Source organism: Rhipicephalus microplus, chromosome 5, assembly GCF_043290135.1.
Source record: "Rhipicephalus microplus isolate Deutch F79 chromosome 5, USDA_Rmic, whole genome shotgun sequence".
NCBI lineage: Eukaryota > Metazoa > Arthropoda > Arachnida > Ixodida > Ixodidae > Rhipicephalus > Rhipicephalus microplus.
Genome location: NC_134704.1, coordinates 218,148,451 through 218,160,760, shown reverse-complemented (window position 1 = coordinate 218,160,760; position 12,310 = coordinate 218,148,451).

Here is a 12,310-nt window from a genome sequence, read left to right as displayed (position 1 = left end):
GTGACACTCGACCACACTTATTTATCCGGCACCCTCTTCAAATCGAGGTAACCCCTCTATCCCCCGAAGTAAAATTTTGACTGCGCCTCTGCAATAAATAGGGTTCATCTGCGCCTTCAGGTTGTGGGAGATTCGAAGCACATGAGCCTGTTGTAATTACAGATCGTACAAATAGCGTGTAAGAATATATTTAGGTACAGCTGTGCTTTTGTACAGCTAAGAAAAAATAGACAGGGCACATGGGCAGTTTTGCGCGAATCATCACCACAATCCTGCTGTGATTTATATCAGTGAGCTTGCAAGCCTCATGCTGGCACAGCTGACATAAATGGTATAAATTTTATGTGAAGATGCATTTCATACACAAACTCCTTGGATTGTAGTTGTAATCATACGAGAAGTTAAGAGAAGGGCTTCTAAATTTTAAGAAAAAATAGAACACAGTGAAATAGATGTCATAAGTTAGTATTTAAACAAACTTTATGTGGAAAATGGAAAAGCTCTTTCATATTTGTATTTCACACGTGACACGACGATCAAGCATGCTTGAGTGAATTAGCGGTAGGATAATAAACATGCCGACCTGTAGCGCGCCGGGCTGTCGAAGTAGGTATGCCTTCGAGGAAAACACTTAGGATTGGCGGCACTTCTTCAAACTCCAAAAAATCCCACAGTTATCAAGGCTTGCACAGCTGCCATTCCACAAGAAGCCTTGCAGGTGACAGTGAAGACCTATATTTCGAATCCCAGGACCTAATCTCTTGCTGCGAGCACATAGTAGGCGGAAACGTCAAAATTCTACGTGGTACGTTAGCACTAGAGCCTGGTGCTGTTCCTTGAATTTTTCTGAATAATCCTGCACACTTGTCTAAATAAACAGCATTAAAGTGCAAAAGGGAACCCCGGCAACTAGAAGAAACTGCGAATTTCCAAGGCCGTGTGTTGGCCGTTGGTGACGATGTGTCTGACGCTAACATGAAGTACTGCTATGTTGACGAAGCTACTGGCGTCCCCTCCTATCCAGAGTTATGTCCAGAGGCAGGTACTTGGTTGCCTGCGATACGCGACCAACGAAACTTTCAATCCAGCAATGACAAGCTTATTCAGGAATTTTTTTTCAAAGTTGTTCAAAACAAAGGTATTGTCGAAATCGACAAGGCAGTGGTGATAACAAAAGTCTTCACCTTTGTCTTCAGTTGTAGGGGGAAACCTGATCTCTCGTGTGCCCACAGCGAACGTGGTTTAAAAAGCCAGCTGAAACTCACGAGCTCTCAGACGGTGTCAACGTTTTTCTAATATGTTGATCACCTGAACACATACAAGACATACATGGGCTGCCATAGCAGCTATTTCCTTCGATTTAGACCGCAACATCAGCCCCGAAGATTCGGGATGTGTGGAGAATCACTTTCAGGCTGTCCCAGAAAGACTTATGCCCACCATGCAAGAACAGAAGGAAGAATCGCTGAGCTCGGTAGAAGAAAAAAAGAAATTCACAAATCCAACGAAGCTTCACCAAAAATACACTCGACTACTATAAACAAAAAATACGGTAGTAGGGCCACAGTTTTAGAGGAAAAGTGTAGAACCACATTCGAAAAATGAAAACACGTCTTTCCAAAGGCTATACCAGTCAAGTGGACTAACTGATGAGCGGCCTTGCTCCAGCTCAACTGATATTGCTGACCGAAACCTCTTTGAACCCAAATTCGCAAAGCTTTCCCTTAATAATTTGTTTAAGACGTGACAATGTCGGCAGAGGCAGTAGGTTCATTTTTGATATCAACCTATAAGCAGCAGCAGGGCTCGATATTTTAAGGAGCAGGCAAGTAATCAGCCACTCGGTTTTGTAGCACAGCCTTCTGGCTGACTTCGCTTTGAAGCTTTAAGCGCAGCACAAAAAGGGAGTTTGAAAAAAAAAACTTTTTTTCTGGAGAAGCTCGGCCTTCCAGGATTAGAACATTGTTCGCTATAGTAATGCAGAAAACAAAGTTGCTACTTCTAGACACAACTCGGGCTCGGAGGGGGCGCCAGTAGCTTTGTCAACATCGCTGTTTTCTATGTTGACTTAGACTTAAAGCCACCACTTGCGGACACACAGCCCTCAATATTCGCGGTTTCTTTAAGTTTCGGTAGTTTCCTTTTGCGTTTTAATGCTGCTGGTTTAGACAAGTGTGCAGAAATATTCGGGAGAATACTAGGAAATGCACTGGGCATGGGTGTCCACATACCAGATGAAAGTTCCTTGTTTCCCTTATGGTGTGCTCGCAGTAAGTGGTTATGTCCTCGGATTCGAAATGTAAGTCGGAAATGTATGTCTTGATTGTCACCAGGAAGTTGTCCATTGAATAGCAGCTGTTCAGGTCCTGAGAACTGCAGGGTAAAGAAGTGCCGCCGATCGCAAGTGTTTTCCTCAGAAGCATAGCCACTTTGACAGCCCAGCGTGCCGCAGGTCGGCATGTTTACTATGTCAAACTGCTAATTCAATCAAGCATGCTTTATTGTCGTGTAACATGTTAAGTAAAATGTGTTGTGATGATTGAAATCTAACCTTCCCTTCAAGCTCCCGCCGCTGAGGTCTGAGCAAGCGAATAAAAAAATTACCGCTGCCGCGGGACGCCGGTGGGGGCGACGGCTCAATCTCAACGCCACGCCTGCATCGTTGCTCGGAGTGAATATGAGTTGGGGCTGCCTTTGGAGCGAGCTTTTCTAGCTGACAGTATCTGAAAACGTTGGTACGCACGCAAGGCCATCAGTATGGAGAATGCCGTGATAGTGCCCTTTACGGATGAAGTCACGTACGTTAATACGTCCCATACATGCATGTTTTTATAGATGCTTGTAATAATTTACAGAATGCTCAAGTAAGTAGCACAATGCGAACGTGTCTGTGGTGTTTCAGTTCAGTACACTTCATTCATGAACATGTCAATGATACAAAGTACATCAGAAAGTCAAAGTCAATCCAGAGTCCCCCCCCCCCCCCCCCGATGGCCTGCTTCATAATCATGCCATTGTTATATTACTACTACCAATACTAACTTCTTAATATGCCTTTGTTACAGTTGCAAGACTGCGATCTAATATTTATAAAAGGATACAGGAGAGCTCTTGTAAGCACTATTTCTTTTTCAAAACACATTCTGCTTTGTTAGGTGCTATACAGTGCCTTGACAGGTGTGTATAGTTTCTTAAGTCCTTAGTTTAACTTCTCTTCAATAAATTTCTGAATCTGTACTAGCGTTTTGTGCTGTTTATCGGTTTTGTATTTCTTTTGCTCAAATCCTTTTTTTAGCAGTGTGCCATAAATTAATCAGAACACTGCATCTCAATTCTTTTTTTTTTGAAAAAACATTGATGATCAAGTGTACCATTTTTCATTACGTGAGCTTGAATTTTCGAAACACTGAACTTGACAAAACAATGTTTTCAACTATGGAACATATTGTTTTTTCAAGTCAACAAAAACATGTATAAGAAAAGTAACTTTAGAATAAGTGTTCTGGGTTGAAAACTTACACCTAAAGTTAGTTTAATGCAAATCCAATTCAGTGACCAGGGCAATCTGTTCATCGTTATGTTCATTGGGCCATGTGTACACTCTTACTCACAGCACGAGCAGTATGACATCTGCATAGAGCATGTCAAATTTATGTTGTCGGTCTGATAGTATAAAGCTTGCCACTGCAAGAATTATGAGAACATTATTTACAGTGCCACCACCTGAATCATCTCCTGCACCATCCTCTGCACCAGCCTCTGCACCAGCAGCTGCACCAGCACGTGATGGTGAAAGCATCGGTAAACAAGCATCTCTCTCATCAACAACATTTCTTGGGTCTGTTCAACGAAGGTGTCTATAAATTTTAATGTTTTTTGGACGGACAGTATTAGCATTCTGCATTGCTACTGATGTCTCATAAATTGTGTTCTGTTTAGGCAACCTGTACCTTGGCAGTAGCCGTGTCGAGCACGGCAACAGCCAGGACGAGTTCGGTGACGCCAACGAGCTTGGCGGCAGCCAGAGGGAGCGAGACCATTCTCAAGATCAAACTGTCATTGGTTCAAGCAGAGATGATGTCAAGGTACAGTGGAACCCCGAATATTGGTGGCCAGTCTTGCGCAGCCAATTTTCTGTTACAAATTAGTTTGTTCTCGGCAAAAGCAAGGTTTTTATACTGCTGGAAAATTTAGTAGAGTATTGAATTGATGCATTTGAGGAGATGAATAAAGAGTGGTTCCAGCGAATGTTTGTTGGTCCGCACGAGGATAGCATAGCTTGTAAACGAAGCTTTCTACTTTCAAAGGAGGCCATCAGGCCAGTAGATCTTCAACTGAGGGGAAATAGTTGTGCCCAATGCAATTCTCGGCAGCAGCAGCTTCCAGCCACGAGATGGTTAAGAGTTTACCGGCAGCTCACTTAAACATTTCTACCACGATGATTCATCGCAGGTGCTGTGGGCGATGAAAACATCAACCACCCGCATCGATTCTGCAGCACGGCGAATGCCAGCAGCACAGGAGAAGGCGGCAGTGGCGCAGGAGGGCATCCTGCAGGTGGTCTATTCCTTTGCATGAGCCATGGCTGAGGGCCCTCTGCGAGAAAAGGATACGTAGTTTAGTTTATTTTTTCGTCATGTGTTAAATGTTTTTACATGTCATCATTCATTATTGATTTGTTGGTTTCAATATGTTTAGATGCTGCTGTTCATGTTCAATTTTACACGCTTCGGGAGACATATACATAGTTTAGTTTGGTTTTTACCATGTTTTCAATGTTCTAGCTTTTTATCATTCATAATTGGTTTAGTGGTTTTGATATGTTTGCGTGTTGATATTCATGTTCTATTTCATACGCTCTTTCTTTGCATTTAGTAAATATTACTAGATTTAGGTTAGCATTCATTTTGTACAAGGAGTACAGCATTTTTTATGTTCGATATATGCGTTTCTCAATTTATGTTTGAGCGGCTCTAGTGGCAGTGTTTTTTCCCCACATTTCAAAGGTGTCCAGTCATTCACATGGAGATTATGAGCGTATAGTTGACATTTTCTGTAATGGTTACTGGCACTTGTGATATTTGTATTGCCCCACTATGTTTTCTAGTTCACTGCGCTTTTTATACAGCCTTAACGCATAGCGTAGGAATGTGATATCTTTTTGCCTCACACCGTTTTGCAGCTCACTGTGATATTTTCATTTCATCACAATGAGGCTAAGGCACAACAACTACATTCTGAGCCTTTTTTGAGAGCACTAAGCTAGTAAGTGGCCATGTCGCACATTTTCACAAATGAAAATGGTCATCATCACAGCAACATGTCATGAAATAATTTCATCTAGTTTTCATTGTAAACGACTCGTGGTGGGAATAAATTTTGAACGTAGTATGGTTTGAAAGCCGCCAGACTGCTGAGCGAACTATTTATGCAGTATGTTATCAAAACAACTACCCTGTTTGCTGTCTCAATTTATGTATTTTTTCGCAATGCAGCATAACTGCAGTCGAGAATTCAAATCAAATGTTTCTTCAACATTTATACAATGTTTGTAAGAATGGACAAAAAACCAGCACAGCTTGACGAACCCGATTGCTCGTCAAGCCTGGCGTGCACAATTGAATGCTTGTAGTCGGTGATTATGAGAAGAGACGGACTTACGTATTAAGTGTTCATGCAACATGCTACTAACGAAATCGCAAATTTTATGCGTTCTGGTGAAAGAAATTGTGACGTTGCTGCATTGTTCGCATGATTTTTTGATGGAAACACTCAGCACAGAGTGCCACTCATATATGCTTGCTCCAATCGAGTCTGTGTAAGAAAAAAACAAGACCAAACAACACAAAAACAAAAGCACTGAAAAACAGCAAAGAAAAATCTAGGAGAAAACAAAACAGAAAGGTAAAGATAATATAACTACCTGCCCGCACCGAAACCTTCGAGGAACGACTCATGTTATGCTCTTTGTGCCATATGGTTTTTATCACATGGTTACTGTCTCCTCCATATATTTTCGTGCTCTGCGCAATAAACTCAGTTGGAAGTTAGCGCCCGTGTCTTTCGTGTCCTTCTTGTCTCTGTGTCGTCGTTTTGTTCTCGCGCTAAAACTATCGTCATGGCATGTCCGGGCACGCTGCGCTGGTGCGCTGCGCGGGCCTACGTCACAACGCAGCGCCATTTCCCATTGGGCGCGCGTGACAGCCTCCTCTCCTACGAGCTGTGTTGCGCCCGATGATTCGCTCGTCGCGGCAGATGCTCTCAGGCCTCCACGAGAGGTTGACGCGCTGCTTAGCAGGCGGCTTCTCGTTCGAGCGTTCGACTTCGGCCCTTGTGCGGGAGTCGTAGCGCCCTAGGCAAGCGTACTTGCTCGGTCTTGCGGAGTTCCCTATACGGCCTGCAAGCCCGTGAGTGTTGCACTGTGCTGCATCTTGGGTTAATAAACCCGTTCTTATAGGCAATCAAACTGTTGTTATAGGCAATCACTATTCAAAAAATTTACCGATACGTGCTGGGGTCCCGCAAGGGAGCATACTTGCACCACTATTGTTTAACATTTATATAAATGATTTAACGAATATTAAGACTACGGCGCTATTTGTTATCTATGCGGACGACACTAGTTTATTTATCACTTCTAGAAACGTTGCCGAACTCATCAGCACTGCCATTGATACTCTAGAACAAATAAACAAATGGAGTTTACCAAACTCGCTAACTATTAATGTTGCCAAAACAAAAGGCGTGCTTTTTCAACCAAAAAATAAAAACAAGTAGTCCATGGATGTCTCCAGATAGGAACTTCCGGGATAGAAGTAGTACCTTCAGTCAAAAGTTAAGGCGTCATTTTTCAGAAAAACATGTTATGGAATGAACATGTCAACACTATTGCCAATAAGCTTGCTCGAGTCACAGGTATACTAGTAAGATTACGCCTCTTGCTGCCATTGAAAGTGGAGCTCTTACTTTATAATTCTCTTTTTCTATCACATATCAATTATTGTCATCTCGCATGGGACAACACAACCAGCTCAAACATCAACATTTTATTCCTTTTGCAAAAAAAAGCTGTTCGAACGATTTTAAGTGCTCCATTCCATGCACATACGGACCCTATTTTTGACCAGTTAAATATCATACCATTAAAGGCAGTGTACAATACAATTTTGCAAAAACGGTTTTTAATAGAAAGAAAGAATAGCATGGGTTTTCTAGAGCAATTGTCAAGGCTCACATTAAATTCAAGCACGTTCAGTACACGTCACAAAGAAACCTGGCATGTTCCACATTGTAGAACAAATTATGGAAAACAAATGCTACGTCATGCCTTACCATCTTTGTTAAACTCTCTTCATTAACTGCCATATTTCCCCTCCCGAAGGATCTGGTTGTGCCGATCATACATCTCATTCGCTATTGTGTTTTAAATGAACATGCATTTTATGTTAAAAGTACAAGGCGAAGCGTTTTTGAACTTTTGTATATTCATTAGTGAATACTTCTTATGCTCGTATGCCTACTATGTATTTTTTTGTATTTTTGTGTTGAAGGTGTATAGCGACGCGTTTCAAACTTTGTATATAAATTTGTTCATTGTTTTCGGATGCAAGTGTTTTAAATTATCTCTATTTCTTACTGTCGTGTGTGTACATGCATCTGTTCTTGCATTGCATTTTTGATCTTGCCCGCCAACTGTTTGTTGCGAAAGAAAAGGGGCACAGACCTCGTCAAGCCGTAATGTGGCTTTTTGTCTGTGTCCCTGTTATCTGTACAATGTATAGATGCGAAATAAAGTTCAAGTTGTCGTTGTTATCCTGCCTCGTGCGTGGTTTCTGCGCCGTGCCGGAGAAAACGACGAACCAGGCCGTAACGTCTTCGCGCGCAGCGGCAGTGGAGGACGTCGCATCCCTACACGGTTGCGCATAGTAGGTAAGCCTTGTGCAAACCTATCTCCACATAACTGGCGCCCAACTTGGTTTTAACATGGCTTCAGAGCAGACCCTTTCGAGGCGCTCGTTCCTGTTCGATCCTGTGGCGACGGACGTGATCTCGTTCGAGGCGGACCGCTGCAACAGCACGGGGTACGGCCCTCTCGGGGACCCTCTGCTTTCGTTCACCGGGAGAGATCCCCTTTTCGTGGCCCCCTACGGTGATGCGAGTCGCTTGAACGAGGACCACAGTCCTAGCCAAGCCAGTAACGGGCTGTATCAGCTGTTCGAGACTCACGCGCTTACGGGCCCGTCCCCGACGCAGTCTCCGCTCGCTGGCCTTTCCCCGCCAGCAGCACGGTTGACAGCTCAAATAGCCGCACCCAGACCTTCTTACCGGGGGCACTCAGGTGTTGGCGGGAACGCGCTTACTGACCCGTCGTGGTCGCGAGCGCAAAGGGTTGACGATGTCGTTCGCGAGCCTGCTCGCTTAACCGACAACGTCGCCGCGTTCACCGACGCTCGCTGGCCTGAGACTAGCGTGGGCAATGCTTTCGACGGACGTCGGCCACCGTGCCCCGTTGTCGACCCGTTTGCCAGTCGCGTGAGGCCTCAAGCACCAGTCGGAGTGCAAACCCTATCCTCCTTCATGCCGTGTACTGGCCCTTTTCGGTCGGACGCGCATGTCGGGGAACAGGCGCGCGCACCTGTTACGGCCACGCCCGCGTCGGAGCAGTCACCGCTGCACGCAACTGCGGCGCAGCTCCTAAACGTTCTGTTGGAAGCGGTGCGCTCGCAGCCTTGTGCTTTAAAGGGAGACCCCGAGTCCCCTCAGCCAAGCGTTCTGAGTAGCTTAAGGGTACTTCTGCCTGAGTACAGTGGTTATTCGAACCGCATCAGTTCCACAGAGTACCTCGAGGCGCTGCACCGCTATCAGCAGGCTACGCGGCTGAGCGACAGCGTTATGCTAGGCTCTGTTTTGCCCGTGTCGCTGACAGCCCAAGCGGCGAGGTGGTACCGGCTCGTCGACCACCAAGCTTGCTCGATGGAGGAGTTCAGGGCGCTCTTTCGTAGCGAATTCCTTCCTCCTGAATACGAGCGCCGCATGCGTCGCGAGTTAGAGCTTTGCACACAGCATCCCGACGAATCTCTTCTCGAATACCTTCGGGCTTTGCAGGAGCTCTACCTCCTTGCCGATCCTACGGCATCAGACGCCGAGAAGGTGGAGCGAGCCATATGCCAAGCTCATCCAACCTTCGCCGCTTACCTTCGGAGCGCCCGTTATCGTGACCTAAACGAGCTGGCATCCGATGCGAAGCGTATACAGGGCGACATTCTGGCGGCGCGAGCCTATCACCCGCCACCACCGCCGTCCGCGTCTCTCGAGCCTCGTTGCGCGTGGGCTGGTCATGACTCGTCACACTGGGGTTCCCCGAACCATGAGGCGGCCTCTGCCACGAGAGACCTATGGTGGTAGGTGGTAAAAAACATTTATTTCAGAAAAAGTGTACGAGAGAGTGCCGACGTGGCCCATCAGCGTGCTAGAGTGGCAAGACTCTATTCCGGGACGCCAGTGGAGCTGGAAGCTGCCCGTGCGCGCTCCACCAAGGAGGTTGCGCAGCCAAGGTAGAGCAGCCGAGCAGGTGCTCCTCCCAAGCCTCTCTAGTTTGGATAGGAAAAGGGGATGAGAAAGTAACGGGATTAACTGGGCACGATGCTACGACGTGGTTTGTGTCGGCGAGGACATGACAGGTCGAGCAGGTGCCATTGATTTCCGGCAAAAAGTGCCTGGCGACCACCGGACTGATAAAGGTGTTCGTGTGCAGGTGGCGTAGCAGTCGTTCGTCCGCTTTCTCCAAACCGCGTGCGGGGTCCGGGTAGAGAAGGCGCGAAGCCCGGTAATAAGCCAAAATTTCGCGAAAGCGCGTCAAGTTAGTATTGCCAGATTCCGTCTCGGGACATGGAGGGGCAACGACCCGGACAGGAGTCGTTGCCGGGCAGGCCCGGGTGGCCTGGGGTCCAGACTATACGAATGGGATGAGGGTTAAAGCACCAAGAGGCTGCCTGTAGTAGGCTAGCCGCCAGCGGGGCAATGGAACTCTGAAGGTACTGAGAACAGGCCGAGCGCGAGTCTGTAAGGATGGTGCGTGAGGCAGGGTGAGAGGCGGCCAAAGCTATGGCAACCTCTTCAGCGTGCGTTACTGTGTCTGCTCGAAAGGAGAGGCCATCGACGTGTTTGCCCTCTGTAATCACGGCAGCCGTGAAGTGACCCGAGGGGGAGGGACCCGAGACGTTCACGTAGAAAACACCAGGACGATCTGATGTCGCGTATGAAGGGCCGCGGCGCGTGCTAGCCTGCGGCCAGGATGGAGGTAGGGGTTCATATTACGGGGGAGAGGTTCTACCCATAGCTTTTGACGCCAGAGCTTTGGTACCGGCTGCAGAGGGTCTTGGTGAGATATCGGGCTAAGGCCAAGTCTGTGTAGAAGACGGCGACCTGAAGGCGTCTGCGACAGTCGATTGATTTGGTTAACGCGATGAGCTTCGCGCATCTCTCCAGAGGTGTTGTGTACTCACGAGGCGCAAATCGGCTGTTGCAAGTTGCAAGAGGTAGGTATAGAGCGCGTTTGTATACTGAACGAAGAAGGACGTCCAGCTGGTGCTCGTGTAGACGACGCAGGCGAAGGTAAGGCAAGGCGTAGAGGACGCGACTGGTCACAAACGCGTGGGCCAATCGGAGGGACTGAGACCCGCGGAGGCCGCCGCACTTGGTAGAAACTCGCCGTATCACGTGGCTCACATGTTCACTGGTGCGTCTGAGGCCTGCTATTGTGCCCTTTGGATCAAAGGACGATGTGAGGTGAAGGCCAAGGACCCGATGATTTTGCACTGACGGGACGGGCCCGGACGGAAGAAAAATATGAGGCGGTGGTAGCGGAGAGACTGAAAGAAGAGCCGATTTAAGCGCGAGACAGACGTGCGATTTTCTCTGCGATTAGGCGTGCGGTGCGACGATGCGACTGCCGGAGTGGTGACGTTTCGTGACGTTTCTTGACGTATCATCGCGTCGCACAGCCGCATAGCCGGTGCGGCGAGCATCAAACCGGTCAGATATTTTCGTCGCAGCATCGCACCGCCGCATGGCAGCAGCCAATCACAGCGTGAGCATGCGAGTGGCGTCACGATGCTAGTGGCGTTATCTCCCGGTCGCCGCTCCCATCACCCCTGGTTCAAGGCTCCAGGCGAGTCGATGGAGCGGTGCGAGCGTGGATTTGCTGACATCGCCGACTGCAGCGGAGTGACAAACATCGAGTACATAACCCTGGTGACGTGGTACTATTACGGATTGAATAAAGTGATGCTCGAAGTGTGCCTTTTCTGCCAGACAACGCCCGTTTTGAAACCGCAAGCGAGATCAGAGATCGTGAGCAGCGATGCAAGGTCATTTCGCAGGTAAACACAGCTACTGGCATCTCTGCGCTGGCTTGCTTCGCTTCCACGTTTGCTCTTTTCATCGATGGCATCGATAAAGTAATAATGTATGCTAACGCATTACATACGAGCGCAATGCTTGATAGTGTTGTCAAAAACAAGCGCTCAATGACGAGCTCGCGTGTGAACGGCGCTGGCGACGGCCGGCGCCCGCGATGTTAGTCCTACCTGTCGGAGTCATGAATAGTCAGCTGTTCCCGCGGTTACGACGTGCTTGTCGTTCACGAATGCGATTTATCAATTATTCTTATAGAACGAAGCGTGGCTGTGCAATGTTTGTTTTGAGCCTCATTACGAGGATAACAAGTCGTTCGACCTTGCATGCCAAGGCGCCGCATGGGGGCGGAGCCTGCTGCTGATAGCTCCTTTGCCCTCGTGTGTCCCGAAGCATCGCATGCGGCACGCTGCACCATGCGACACCGCACGCCGCATCACACGGAAAATCGCACGTCTGTCTCGCGCTTTAGCTGGAGAGCACTCCAGGCCGCATGAACCAGTGTAGGTGTCCACCAGAAGGGCAGCCTTTTGCAGGCGTTCTTCGATTTGCGCTAAGTAGTCGGTGTTGGTCCAGATTGTGATATCGTCCGCATATAGTGCCTGTTGTATTCTCTCGACCTCGCTTAGAAGAGAGGGGAGGTTCATAATCGCCAGGTTAAAAAGAAGAGAAGACAGGACTGCCCTTCGAGGTGTACTCCGCGTGTCTAATAAGTACGGGCCATGTTCGGTAGAATTAAGGCAAATGAAGGCGGTGCGATGTGATAGAAAGGCGTGAATTTAGTTGAAAGTCTTTTGCCCGCAGTTTGTGGTAGACAGGTTAGTGAGTATAGTGCTGTGTTTGACGTTGTCGGACGCCCCGCGGAGATCGAGAGCGAGCACGGCTTTATCGTTAT